The following is a 15,688-nucleotide window of genomic DNA, read 5'->3' as shown; positions in this document are numbered from 1 at the left end:
CACAGAAAAGAACTGGTGATTATGTGGTGTGATGAAGATATTAACTAACATTATGGTGGTAAACATTTTGAAATACACATGTATCAAATCAATACACTGTGCACCTTAAACTTACACAATGTTATATGCCAATTATACATCTAAAGTTGAAAAAAAAGATTACAATAAAAAGATTTTACTTACAGAGAAATTAAAAAGGCATTGAAAGAGTTTAAGCAGGGAAAATTATATAATTTGATATAGTCTGCTAAAAAAATCAGTTTGGCTACTGTTTGGAGTATGGGTAAAGGAACAAAAGTTGATATGATAACAAAACTGAGAAGGTAACTGGGTAATTCTTCGGTTACTATCTATACTCTCTTTGTTGTTGTTCAGTTGCTCAGCCATGTGTCTGACTCTTTGAGACCCCATGGACTGCAGCATGCCAGGCTTCCTTGTCCTTCACTATCTCCCAGAGTTTGTCTACTCTTCAATAGATTGCAGTTGCCATAGGGCAAGAGTAATGTAATGACTCATATCAACATGCCAAACATATGGTAGAATTCAAGAAATAATTACTGAATGAATGCCTGACATTCTGAGCCAAAACCAGCCTATGCAAAGGCAAGGGAGCTTGCAGAATTTACAGCTTATCACAGACCAGAATACTTTCCATTCTGGGAGAATTTGTGCCATGGTCAGTCAAAGGCATTCCCATATATATCTATAAGGAAGCCACCCTGCACCACACTTCTCTCATCAGCTCACTCCACTGACTCAAACGTTCATCAGAATGGGAAGAGGGAATGCACGTGGAGAAGAAGCGATCAACAGACTGAGTTGTGCTGGCCTAGACAAGTAGTTAGTGTCCCTGAATGCCTACAACTAGATGCAATATGGTCACTAAATCAGATGCACAGACCTTGGCATCCAAGGCTATGGTTAAGCTGCCAAGTTAGCAAAACAATTTGAGTGGCTGTTGGAATCCTGGTTTTGATCTGCTTGGTATTTGTCTCTCTTCCTCCTCCTTCCTTGGAAAAGCACCCCATTTCCTTGGTCGTTTCAAACAAATTTTAGTAGAATTTTCAATCACAGTAAATCAGTAAATCACTCCACTTTGGGTCACAGAGCTGAACATGTGACTCAGACTGGGCCAATTATGGTATCATTTGGCCCTGACTATTTAGACTGGTCCAGGAGATAACAACTTGGTTGCTAGTAAACTTCTTTATCTCCCCATGGTGAGAATTTCTCACAGCAGGAAAGAATAAGACCGATATACAGAGAGAAGAAGAAGTGCACAAAATCAAAAGACAGAGAGGGACAGAACAGACCTCATCACTGAGGTCCTGGATCCAGCAATGCCTGACTCCAGGTAACATGAGTCAATGGATAGGCATTTTTGTTTAATTTAACTGAAACTGGAGTTCTGCTGATTGCAACCAAAGAGTTCCTTTCAGTCCCCCCATTGGCTCCATTCAAGTCTCCTGCTTTAGGAACCTAGAAGAGAAGTCATTTGCTTGTAGGCAGAGATTCTGTCGGAAATTACAAATCAGGTTGTGAATTTTAGCTGAGAGCCAGAAAGACAAGCTCCAACATGAAATTATGCCAATTCCATTTGTAATAGGTCTCTGAATTTCCAGCATGTTATATTCATAGGATAGCGTCTTTTATCATGCTTAGAAGAGCTCCATTAACAGAACATCCAACAGGAGTCCTTTACTGGTTACTCTATCTGGGCCCTGAGTTGCTCACTTCCTAGAGAATTACCTTTAACAACAAGAGTATTGACTATTTTCAAATAGCTGTGCCAGTCCATGGTGAAGGCCCACTCTCTTGGAACTACATTCTGCCCTGACTGTCATGGTGATCATAAATAAATTACCCTCTGTCATGTGACCCCTGCTCCCCTAATTTTCCTAAACTTCTTTTTTGTTGTTAACTTTTAACTTCCCTTCAAATAAAGTGAGGATGTTCCCATAAGCTCATGCTGACTACTATGAAGTCAAATTAAGGGTCTCATTCTTATTCGCTCTAAAACTAATCAGCCAAATAAAAACATCTGCCAAAGACTAGAGAACTTTGAGATGGGGTGTGTTGTGAAGTAGACAAAAGACTCCCCTCATAATCAGATGTTTATAGAGTGGCCTCACAGTTTAGTCTAAATTTTGATGCTGTGGATACCTGTAGCCTAAGGCACACTCATATATAAAGAACACTGAGGGACTTCCCTGGTGGTCCAGTGGCTAAGACTCCACACTCCCAATGCAGGGGCCTGGGTTCAACTCCTGGTCAGGGAACTAGATCCCACATGCTGCAGCTAAGAGCTCACATGCCACAGCTAAAAATCCCGATCCTGCAATGAAGATCAAAGCTGCCACGTGCCACAGCTAAGACCCAGTGCAGCCAAATAAACAAATTAAATATTAAAAAAAAAACATTGTGAACACGTGCATCCTCGGTCCTGTCTGACTCTTCATCCGCATGGACTGTGGCCTGCCAGGTTCCTCTGTCTATGGAATTTTCCAGGCAAGAATACTGGAATGAGTTGTCATTTCCTACTCCAGAAGATCTTCCCAACCCAGGGACTATGCACCCCCTCCCCATGTCCTACTCCTCCTACCTCCACCCCTACCCACTACTCCCCCCACCCCACCCCCGTCTCTTGTGTCTCCACTGGCACCACTAAGAACATACAAACACAATCTGCTTCTAATGAAAATTTATTTTGGAGCCGCTTAGCCTCCTTCTAGGCATTCCTCACTGTTCTTGATCTTTAGAGTTACTCTCAGAGTTTCACCTAATGCTAATATTGCCTTAGTTTTTCTTAATCGTAGCTTGCCAGCCAATCAGTCAGTGAACATGGACTCAGAAGCTCCTATGTAGCCATGTTCTGGTAGACCTTCAGGTAAGGGAATAAGGAACAGTCAAAGTAAAAAAGTCCTGAGCAGGAAGGGTGGTATTTGAAGAAGTACAAATGCTCCCAGAGTGGCAGCTTGCATGTCACCCAAAGAATCTCACTTACAAAGGGAATAAAACCACATGGGATTGACCTTGAGACCACCATTTGGCAAGCCCAAAGCTGTGCATCTTTTTAACCTGGGGATATGGAGGGCTACCTGGAGAATGTCTCTGGGGAGCAAGAATGGTGGGCGGGAATAATAACTGGGCCAGCCAACCAGAATAGTTACGTTTTAGTGGTTTCTTAAAAATCTCTCATAAAGCTAGGTTATATGATAGCAATTAATCACTAGGGTTTACTGAGCATTTACAATGTGTTCTGTGCTATTCAAAAAGCTGTAAAGACATTATTTTATCCTTACATATTATCCTTATTTTTAGATGGGGAAAACGAGGCAAGAGTAGTTAAGTGTTTTGTCCAAGGACACACAGCCAGTTGATAATCGAACTGAGATTTGAAGCCCATGTTGAGCCATACTGATGCTCACCAACCTGTTCAGTTCAATTTAGTTGCTCAATTGTGTCCGACTCTTTGCGACCCCATGAATTGTAGCACGCCTGGCCTCCCTGTCTATCACTAACTCCCGGAGTTCACTCAAACTCACATCCATCGAGTCGGTGATGCCATCCAGCCATCTCATCTTCTGTCGTCCCCCTCTCCTCCTGCCCCCAATCCCTCCCAGCATCAGAGTCTTTTCCAATGAGTCAACTCTTCGCATGAGGTGGCCAAAGTACTGGAGTTTCTGCTTTAGCATCATTCCTTCCAAAGAACAGCCAGGACTGATCTCCTTTAGAATGGACTGGTTGGATCTCCTTGCAGTCCAAGGGACTCTCAAGAGTCTTCTCCAACACCACAGTTCAAAAGCATCAATTCTTCGGCGCTCAGCCTTCTTCACAGTCCAACTCTCACATCCACACATGAGGATGATACAATTATCCACACTGTCACTCATCATCCACTCATCTTCTTTGCATTTTACCCATTTGGGGCCTTCATATCAGCTCTGTGACTGATATTTCCCAAGGAAAAATTAAATATCTATATTTATTCCCTTTATTAAATAGATCCTATTTCCCCTTTTAAAAGGTATGAAACTTAGACACCCACAGCTCTCCACAAAAATAACATCCATATTCTATGCACATGCCCTCCTTTCGAATTTTCATGGGCTCTAGTTGTAGGATTTGTCCCACTGACTCCAATTCGAGAACGTGCTCAGTGATCCAGTGACTATAGTGAAAGATCAACTCAAGGTCTTTCCTGTTGGTGTGCAGGTGTAACACATTATAAATGGTGGTGTGTGAAGTTCAAATGCTTGGGAAGTTTGCCGCATGAACCATCAAAAAAATTTAAAAATAATAATTGCCTATTTATTCACTAGGCCACCTGGAACAGAGTCATGTTACTTTAGTCAGCATTCCAGGAAATGCAAGGTTTTCATTTTTCTCTCTCTTTTCTGGAAGAAAGCATACTGCTGAGACTATTAAAGAAAAGGCAAATCTCCTAGCTGCTTGGGAAGCCTCCAAAAGAGTGAAAGTGAGCAGTTGTTAACAGCGGTGTTTGGATGAAAATGTAAAATCTTTAAAATTTTTGTTTGTTTTTTAACTGAGGAAAGTTTACACAGCTTGTGGAGAATTATAGTGGAAGAAATCACATTTTGCTTCTACCATTATTCACTTTCTCCACCTACCAACTGTCCCCATTTCAGTCGGCTGGGGCATTGGCGATGCTTAAAATGATCAGAAAGAAACAGCATTTCTTATTAAGATGAGGAAAAATGCAATTAGCTCAGAATGAGAAATTTGCATCCCTCCTGGTCCACATACATTTGGAATAATTTCTTCTAAAATAAGTTTGTCAGTCAGATTTTTATTCTGCTTTCTCCTTGTCCATTGCTAATGAACAGGGCAGTGAATATTTGGAAAGTTCTTAAAACCACTGACCCTTTGGCAAGAACAGAACTCTGTATCCTGTAAGTATGCAGTAAATACTTGTTGACTAAATTTTTAAAAGGAAGTTCTTATATAAATTCGTGATCAATTAGTGATTCATGATCAATGAATGGATTTATTTAGGTGCGTTTGGGGAAAGCTCTACTTGAGGCAGAGGGAAGGTAATGAGTGCTTAGGTTTCTCTGTAATATTCTCCTGTCTCTTCCTTCCTAAACTCCTTCCTCACTTTCAGTCAACCTCAGATATTGGCACATAGGTAGATGATGATTAATAATGGATGACCAAAGTGTGACCGAATGGTCCCTTTGTTCCAAGTTTCTAGAGCTTAAGTCTTAGCATCCCCATCAATAATTATTTATTCTCATATTAATATAGAAACTATAAATCCCAGAAATGTATATCTACTCCTTATCATATTGAGATGATAAAGTGGCAAAAGGAAAGATACAAAAGTACCATATCAGGCTGTCAAATTGAAGTTTAGGAGGCCTCTGATGGTTTCTAACCATGGGATTAGTGTAGGGAAGGTTTTTTAAAAATCTCATGATGCTGGGGGCTGTCCTCACCCCAAAATCTGATTAAGTGATCATGAGACCTGGGAATCTAAATTTTTTTTAACTTCCTTTCTTGGTTTCAGCCATGTCTACAATTTCTTCACATCACAACAGTACAGTCTCTAAGAAGTATTCAAGCACATGTAGCATTTAGATGACAAACAAGAATGCAGGAGATATGAGTGTATTTGGTTTCCTGTGAAGCAGAGACTTAGCTGACTAACACATTAATATTAGATTCTAGATTATATTCACTTGATGTTGATTGCTCTACAATGGCCTGGAAAACAACTGAGTTGTTTTGAAATAAGCACCTTTCTACTCCATCAAGGTCAAACCTTCTACTTGATGTACTTAACTAACCATGTAAAATATTACATCAGCAAGCCTACAAGGCACTTAGAGATATATTCACATTTGCATAATGTCCTCTGTAAGTTAGTCTTTGGTCCTTAAGGGTGTTTAGAATAACTGCATGCAAGAATATACTTAATCCAATCTCATTTTAGCTTTTGCTCTTTTAAGATTTCAAAATTAATAAATCCTCCTGATACTCCAAATTACCATGAGCTTTTATAAGCATAACTTTGTAACTTTAACCCATTTATGAACATACCCCACAGGCAAATGTACTAATGAATAAGAAATAACATTCGAAGTTTAAAAGATGGTCTCTTTGTGAAGTAATGTCAGAAAATCCTGTTAGCTGGATCAAGTACAAAAGTGTGATTTCTTAAAAAATAGAAAATCCGTCACAAAATTACATGTAATTACAATAACCAAAGGATAGAAAGTAAGAATAGTTGAAGTACCATGCATTATTTAACTTAGTACATGTTATCACTTGCTTGCATATGGATGAAAGCGGGAAGAAAGGAGCCGACACTCTCTGCCTGTGGCTAAAGAAATTGTGGTATTTTGTACCTGACTTCCTGGTATGTGAATTCTTGACCAAAGCTATCAACACACCTGACAGGTAGACTGTGCTTCAAGTTCCTTGTCATTACCTGCCCGTCCCCCGGCTTCTTTCACACTCTCTTCACTGCCTACCTTATTACATGGTTCACCACAGAGTAAAGGCAGTACCAGCAGCAGTCTCCTTCAGAGCCCTGAGAAATGCTAAAATCAGCTTCATTAACACATGGGACCCCTCCTTTGAAACGGCAACAAAATTACAAACTATCTATTGTCATTACAGACATGCATGCATGCATGTGAATTTCTACCTTCCTAACCATTTTGTAGTAATCTCATTCACTACAAAAAAAAATGCCATAAACACCAGATTGCAAAAAGACATTTTATACACACCTCCAATTCACTGATTGGGACACTGAGACACAGAGGGGATAAATCACTTCCCAATGTCACACAGCTAGTCCCTGGCCAAGCAGAAAATATAATTTAGATTTGCTGAGAATCTAATCTTCTATGGTTCACTGAAGTGATATCCAAAAAGAGGATGAAGTGTTCCATAAAGAATTTGAAAGGAAGATTATGAAGAGCAAGAAATGATGTTAGATAAGCCCTGAATACAGAGCAAGAGTCCAGCACAGGGACCGTCAGAGCCTTAATGACAAAATAGAATATCTAGTGTGCTATCTGTGGCTGAGATGGCCAGGCTCGGTCTGGCCCTGGGAGAGGTGAACCAGTGGATGCTTCCAGACTGGAAAAGTGGAGGCTGACTTCTGAAGGCCATTCCTGGAACAGGCACTCTCTGATGTTGCTAAGAACCTTCCTGGAAACACCTTGGCAATCAAAAGTTTGTACACTTCATGTTTTAAGTAAAACTGAAATGTGGGCAAAAACTTATCTTCAAAAGTTAACTATAGACTTATATGGTGAAAAATTAATATTAAGGAATAACTTAAATATCCAACAAATGGAGAACAATTAGGTAAATGATGATATAGTTATGAGACAAAATATTATGTCATGAGCAAGTGCATTCTCTATAATGTGTATTGAGTCAAAACAAAATACATAAACTTATCTGATAAAATGATTCCCAATAAAAGGACATTAAAATGTTAGTGACTTTATCTCTGATTGGAAGGGCTTTGACGTTTTTGATGGTTTCCAAATTCTCCTAAAAGATGATGCTGTTAAAGTGTTGCACTCAATATGCCAGCAAATTTGGAAAACTCAGCAGTGGCCGCAGGACTGGAAAGGGTCAGTATTCATTTCAATTCCAAAGAAGGGCAATGCCAAAGAATGTTCAAACTACCACACAATTGCACTCATTTCACATGCTAGTAAGGTCATGCTCAAAATCCTTCAAGCTAGGTTTCAACAGTATGTGAACTGAGAACTTCCAGATGTACAAGCTGGATTTAGAAGAGGCAGAGGAACCAGAGATCAAATTGCCAACATCCATTGGAGCATAGAAAAAGCAAGAGAATTCCAGAAAAACATCTACTTCTTCTTCATTGACTACACTAAAGCCTTTGACTGTGTGGATCACAACAAACTGTGGAAAATTCTTAAGAGATGGGAATACCAGGCCACGTTACCTGTCTCCTAAGAAATCTGTATGTAGGTCAAGAAGCAACAGTTAGAACCAGACATGAAACAACGGACTGATTAAAAATTGGGAAAGGAGTGCGTCAAAATTGGCAAAGTTCAAAATTGGGAATATTGGGAAAGGCTGTATATTGTCATCCTGATTATTTAACTTATATGCCAAATACATCATGCGAAATGCCAGGCTGGATGAAGTATAAGCTGGAATCAAGATTGCCAGGAAAAATATCAATAACCTCAGATACCCAGATGATACCACCCTTATGGCAGAAAGTGAAGAAGAACTGAAGAGCTTCTTGATGAATGTGAAAGAGGAGAGTGAAAAAGCTGACTTAAAACTCAACATTCAAAAAACTGAGATCATGGCATCCCTTCCCATCACTTCCTGGCGTATAATGGGGAAACAACGGAAACGGTGACAGACTTGATTTTCTTGCGCTCCAAAATCACTGCAGATGGTGACTGTAGCCATGAAATTATAAGACGCTTGCACCTTGGAAGAAAGGTTATGACAAACCTATACAATATGTTGAAAAGCAGACATTACTTTGCCTACAAAGGTCTATCTAGTCAAAGCTATGGCTTTTTCAGTAGACATGTATGTATGTGAGAGTTGGACCATAAAGAGGGCTGAGCACCAAAGAATTGATGCTTTTGAACTGTGTTGTTGGAGAAGACTCTTGAGTGTCCCTTGGACTGCAAGGAGATTAAACCGGTCAATCCTAAAGGAAATCAGTCCTGAATATTCGTTGGAAGGAGTGGTGCTGAAGCTGAAGCTCCAATACTTCGGCCCCCTGATGCAAAGAGCCGACTCATTGGAAAAGATCGCGATGCTGGGAAAGATAGAAGGCAGGAGGCGAAGGAGATGACAAAGGATGAGATGGTTGGATGGCATCACCGAGTCAATGGACATGAGTTTGAACAAGTTCTGGGAGACCGTGAAGGACAGGGAAGCCTGGCAAGCTGCAGTCCATGGGGTCACAGTGTTGAACAGGACTGAATGACTGAACAACAACAAAAAAAGTCTCTGCAAGGAGCATGTGTTTGTTACCTTTATAATCAGAAATAAAACAAACATTTAAAAATTGCCATACTGGATTCTTATCTTCTGTTGATGAAAAGATGAATTAGCAGTGTTTAGTGTGCAGGGGTATATGTAAGGATGTTCACTGAGAAATTATTTGCAAGAGTAAAAAAATCAGAAGAAACAAAAGTCTTTCAGCAGAAAATGGACAAATCATTATTACAATACAAATCAGTATTAAATTATTTAATATAAATTATTAAATTATTTAATACCAATCAGTATTAAATCATTTTTATTATTAAACAGGTAACATGTATTTACCCCTATCATGTGCTAGACACAGTTCAAAGTACTTCAAATGTCTTAACATTTTAAATCCCCACCACAACTCTTTGAAAGACATACTACTTTTATCCTTATTACAGCTGGGATTTTATATCCATATAATATTCATTATATGCAGCTTTTAAAGAATGAGATAGTCGATGTTCTGGCATGCAAAGTTATCCATGATACAGTGTTATGCAAATAAAGACATCATGAAAGAATATTTAAGATGATTGGGGCTTCCCTGGTGGCTCAGATGGTACAGAATCTGCCTGCAATGCAGGAGACCTAGGTTTGATCACTGGGGCAAGGAAGATCTCCTGCAGGAGGGAATGGCAACCCACTTCCATATTCTTGCCTGGAGAATTCCATGGACAAAGAGACCCAGCGGACTACAGTCCACGGGGTTGCAAAGAGTCGGACACAACTGAGTGACTAATACACACACATACCTTCTTTGCTTTGAAAAAAGTGAAAGTGAAGTTGCTCAATCGTGTCCAACTTTTTGCGACCCCATGGACTGAAGCCTACCAAGCTCCTCTGTCCATGGGATTCTCCAGGCAAGCATACTAGAGTGGGTTGCCATTTCCTTCTCCAGGGGATCTTCCCTACCCAGGGATCGAACCCAGGTCTCTGGCATTTTAGGCAGACACTTTACCGTCTGAGCCGCTGGGGAAGTCGCTTTTAAAATATTTATACACAAAAATGCATGTAAGCATTTGTACATGAAGCAGTCTGCAATAACAAACTAAACTATTGATAGGGCTTTCTTCTGGTGAATGAGAGTGGAATGCTGAAGAGTGACATTTTCTTTCACATACTCCTAAATTTGTATTTAAAACATAAATACTTACTTTTGTAATAGAAATATGATTACAGTCTTAAAAGAACAAAAAATAAAATAAAATTACCCTACTTTCATACAACAAATACTTAGGAAGACAAAATATAGTAAAGCTGGAAAAAATCCACAAATCACCTAACAGAAGCTGATGGATATAAGCCAAAAGATAGTTACTATTATCTTAGCCAAGAGGGAATGCTTATGAGCAAATTACTTAAAGAATGACAACTACAAGTTTAGTGTGAGTCAGGAGAGCAAAGGGTTAAGCAAAGGATATTTATCAGTAAACAGAGAAAATAAACTGATGAGGTGAGATAGTATTATTTAGCAGTGAATCCAGCAGGCATCAGGGTTTCCCTGGTGGCTCAGATACCATCCGGCAACTACTGTAACTTCTACAGCAAGAAATGACATGGCAGGTCACAGAATTTAAGAAAAATTCATCTTATAGATGATTCAGATGACTTGGCAGAAGAAAGATGCATAGGTGGCTAGAGCTATTTCAGTATCAGTATACAAGACAACTCGAAGCAGGACTAAGAAATGGAGAGGAAGAGACATATCAGGACAGTTCCGTCCTTACAGCCAGGCAAGAGAGTTGGGATCCCAAGCTTTAGAGGGCTCTGTGTACCGCAAAGTTCAAAAAAATTAAAGTTAGTAAAAAGCACATGAATGGGTTTCCCTGGTGGTCCAGTGGTTAAGAGTCTGCCCTGTAATGCAGGGGACATGGGTTCGATCACTGGTCCAAGAAGATCCCACATGCCTAAGGGCAACTAAGCCTGAGTATCACAACTACTGAGCCCATTGTCCCACATCTACTGAAGCCCAAAGGTCATAAAGCCCATGCTTCACAACAAGATAAGCCACTGCAATGAGAAGCCCATGCCCCACAACAAAGAGTAGCCCCCACTTGTCTCAACTAGAGGAGGCCCTTGCACAGCAACAAAGACCCAGCACATCAAAAACAACTAGATAAATAAATAAAAATTTTTAAAAAGCACATAGACAAGTCTTTCTGGACCCAATGTTCTGCACCAGCATGGCACAACCAATATCTCTAAACATTCACTCTGCCAACTAACACCTCTCAGTTCAGTTCAGTTCAGTTCAGTCACTCAGTTGTGTCTGACTCTGTGACCCCATGAATCGCAGCACGCCAGGCCTCCCTGTCCATCACCATCTCCCAGAGTTCACTCAAACTTACGTCCATCGAGTCGGTAATGCCATCCAGCCATCTCATCCTCTGTTGTCCCCTTCTACTCCTGCCCCCAATCCCTCCCAGCATCAGAGTCTTTTCCAATGAGTCAACTCTTCGCATGAGGTGGCCAAAGTACTGGAGTTTCAGCTTTAGCATCATTCTTTCCAAAGAACACCCAGGGGGGCTGATCTCCTTTAGAATGAACTGGTTGGATCTCCTTGCAGTCCAAGGGACTCTCCACAGTCTTCTCCAACACCACAGTTCAAAAGCATCAATTCTTCGGCGTTCAGCTTTCTTCACAGTCCAACTCTTGCATCCATACATGACCACTGGAAAAACCATAGCCTTGACTAGACGGACATTTGTTGGCAAAATAATGTCTCTGCTTTTGAATATGCTATCTAGGTTGGTCTTAACTTTTCTTCCAAGGAGTAAGCGGCTTTTAATTTCATGGCTGCAATCACCACCTGCAGTGATTTTGGAGCCCAAAAAACTGACCTAAATCAAATCCCTTATGATTATACAGTGGGAGTGAGAAATAGATTTAAGGGACTAGATCTGATAGATAGAGTGCCTGATGAACTATGGACTGAGGTTCGTGACATTGCACAGGAGACAGAGATCAAGACCATCCCCATGGAAAAGAAATGCAAAAAAGCAAAATGGCTGTCTGGGGAGGCCTTTCAAATAGCTGTGAAAAGAAGAGAAGTGAAAAGCAAAGGAGAAAAGGAAAGATATAAGCATCTGAATGCAGATTTCCAAAGAATAGCAAGAAGAGATAAGAAAGCCTTCCTCAGCCATCAATGCAAAGAAATAGAGGAAAACAACAGAATGGGAAAGACTAGAGATCTCTTCAAGAAAATTAGAGATACCAAGGGAACACTTCATGCAAAGATGGGCTCGATAAAGGACAGAGATGGTATGGACCTAACACCTCTCAGGCCTGAGGGAAATGCTTTTCCACCTTCCTTGCCCTATACCCTTAAAACAGAATGCAGTGCTGTTCAGGCACCTGTGTCCAGTACCATGAAGGTGTGGGCTGCACTGCTGCTTGCATTGGAGGCAGACACCGCATTGGAGTACAGGAGGGCTTCAGCCACAGCAGTGCTTAGATTCAAGAAAAGATAATACTTTATAAAGCCTTCCTCCCAGCATGAATGCAATAGATTCTTGCATAAAGAATATAATTTCCTAGTAGAGTTGAGCTTCCATTTTCTTGCTTCTCTTTGTGTCCCAGTTTGTGGTTTCAGAGTCCTCATAAATAAGGGAATATTTAAAACAATTTCACATGGAAGCTGAAGAACATTTTGCTATATTAAACAATTCATTTACTGTTAAATTTGAGTATCTAAATACAACATGTACATTAAAAAAATCTTTCACTGTTGCTTATAGTTCCATTTTTGATAAAAACAGTTAATGAAATTGAATTCATTTTTAAAAATTAAATTAAAAAGATTTCCTTTATCTAAATAATTATGCTTTAAAACATTGAAATTCATTATTATTTGTATTTTACCTTTTAAACTTTCATACGTAAATTTAAATATTTTAGAAGAAAATAACTTTTTGGAAAGCCTATTAAAATAATTTTAATTTTTCATATGAATGTTTCAACAATTATTTTTACTTTATATTTTTGGTGAAAATATATTCAAAATTTGTACACTTGAATTGTTTTGTTTTTTAAGCCTTTACATCATCCCAATTAATAGAAGACAAATTATGTGAAAATTTCCTTATAAAAACATAATTGGTGATTTTGCTGAAAAGAAGACAAAAATTTTAATAATACATGCACAGTAACTTATGAAATATGTATATCTTTTTTTATCACTCATTTAAACATTATCAGACCATCAACAATATACCCAGACATGTGCAATTATATTTAAATTCAGTTGTTTTTGACATTTTGCCAAATTTCAGTCGCATATAAACCATAGCTTCACTCACACTTTTCTTTTGTGTCATTATGAAGGTATTATTTGTCCAGACAAAAGAGAACATTTCGGTCGTTAGTTGTGAGCTTGATTTTTTATCACTCTCAAGTATCTAGGCACAGGGCACATGGGCCACTATTATTTTACTCTTGTTCTGGGTCCCTCAAATAACAGAGGCAGTCCTGGATTCCAGAGACATCAAAAAGAAAGATACAGGAATTTGTAGGATATAGGTTATAGGGAGCAAAGGAAATAAAGATGTTAAAGATGAAAAATATTATGAATCTGGTGGTCCCACTGACAAGAAAAGGGAAGCTGAAAAGGGTAATTTGTATCTATCTGTCCTTTCATGAAGCTTGGTGAGAATGAGTAATTGCAATCAGTCATAAATGTGCAATTGTAAACTGAGGCACTACAAATTCAGAATCAGTAGCATTAGCCAGGATAACTTCAGAAGCATACCCTCATGACATCAGCTCCATCAGGACACCTCTTGTACAGCAGCCCCTGATGGGCAATGACTAAATGAACAGAGTCTGTTGGGTGAAATTAGATTTAGGTATTTCTCTTATGGATAATTTCAGAGTAGCTATTTAATTAGAATTCCAGAAAAGTAGGCATTATGTCAGAATTTCTGAATCATGCCATGGGGTTTTTAGAAGCAAATTTTACTAAATAAAACATATAGAACTTTCTTGTTACTGTACTCTGGGTACAGTCTAGTACTTTTTCTCTTAAGTAGCCTATGCATCTAAACATTGACTGATAGTATGTGGGCTCCAATGCTCTCATCTTCATGTTTCTCCATCTTACACCAATCTCTTAGACTGTTGAACACTTTAGAAAAAGGAACTAACCACCCTCTGCTTGGCCTCAGGTCTAGGACTTGACTGGTCACTTTTTTTTTTCTCATAACACTCACCACCCAGGTGGTCACAGCCAATGGCGGTTCCACTCAGATTTCAGTGGAGGAAAAAAAGAGGATCTCTGCAAAGAACCATGAGGAAGACTATCCCCACCCAAACACAGAACTTAGCCTTTTCCTTCCTTTCTCCCCATCCCACCCCTAACTATCATCTCCCAGGTCTTCAGGAATCTCCAGGATCAAAGAAGTGCTTTTGGCAGCTCTGACTCACAGAAGGCAGTCTTCCAACACTTTTAACGCTTTAATAGACTGTCCTACTCATTTTTTGAGGTTAAGATGTAGCATCCCTAACCTCTACCCACATTCAATTTATGTTGTTTTATTTTTTTTAATCAGTTCAAGTCAATTAATCATTTCTGGGATAAGCCTTATTAATATGAGTATTCTCACTCTCTCACCCACTCACACACATACATTCCCCCCTTACCAGCTAAGAGAATGGTGCCCACACTGCCCACTCCCTCATACTCTAAGCATGTTAGGCATTTGCCAAACCAGTCTGGGCTCTTCTCGAGAGAATTTGAGGAATGAGTAGACAGAAAAAGGGCCTGGAAGAAAGAAAAATGGGGGAAGATTCTTGCTAGTAGGGCCTCTTTAATTGCTCTCCTTTGTTGTAAAAAATCTAGGAGATGGGAAAAACACAAAGGATTTCAAAAAAGGAATATAAACAGTTTAATTGGTCTACACAATTAAGAACAGAGGAAAAAAGGAGGTACAGAGAAAGAAAATACTACAGGATGGGGTGTTGTTTCTGGGGTTGGTTTCTAAGAAACTGCCACAGGATATGGGAGAAGGGGAGAGTGGATTTCTTGTCACCATGAGATATGAAATATGCCTCCTAAAATGTTTTTAAGTGATTTAGGTAAGAATTGGACTTCTTTTAGTTTCCTGTGGTTGCTGGGCTTCTCAGAATATAATGCCTCACAGAGACTAGGTTACTTGTGCCTAAGTTAACATTTAAGTTACATAATTATAAGCCTCTGGCTAGAAAGGAATTATTGACTCCTTTTTACAATCCATGGGGTGAAGGCTCTCCACACAGCAGGAAGAGAAGGGGCAAAGGCATAGAAATATGAGAAATGTTCAAGCAACAGGAAAGTTCTAGCTGGCATGGAGATGAACTCAGCATTTCCCATTGACATACTTTCCTTTGTTTCCCCCCTTAGGAATCTTTCAAAAATCAGCTTCAAATGTTTATTTTATTATTTTCCTAGGAAGAAGAAAGAGTTTAAAAATGATGGCCTTTTTCTACCTGAGAACATTTGCTATAGGTGGTCTTGCCACACTCTATTCCTTGGCCTGGTAGTAGATCCACAAACATTGTGACAGGTCACTGGGCTACACATTATCTACTTTTGCAACTTTCTTATGTGTGTGTGTGTATTTAACAACGAAAAGGCTAAAAATTATCAAAAGCATTTCTTACTACTGTGTTGGTCACTAATACTTGAGAT

The sequence above is a fragment of the Oryx dammah genome, unplaced genomic scaffold (assembly GCF_014754425.2).
Source record: "Oryx dammah isolate SB20612 unplaced genomic scaffold, SCBI_Odam_1.1 HiC_scaffold_26, whole genome shotgun sequence".
NCBI lineage: Eukaryota > Metazoa > Chordata > Mammalia > Artiodactyla > Bovidae > Oryx > Oryx dammah.
Note: the sequence above shows the minus strand (reverse complement) of the source record.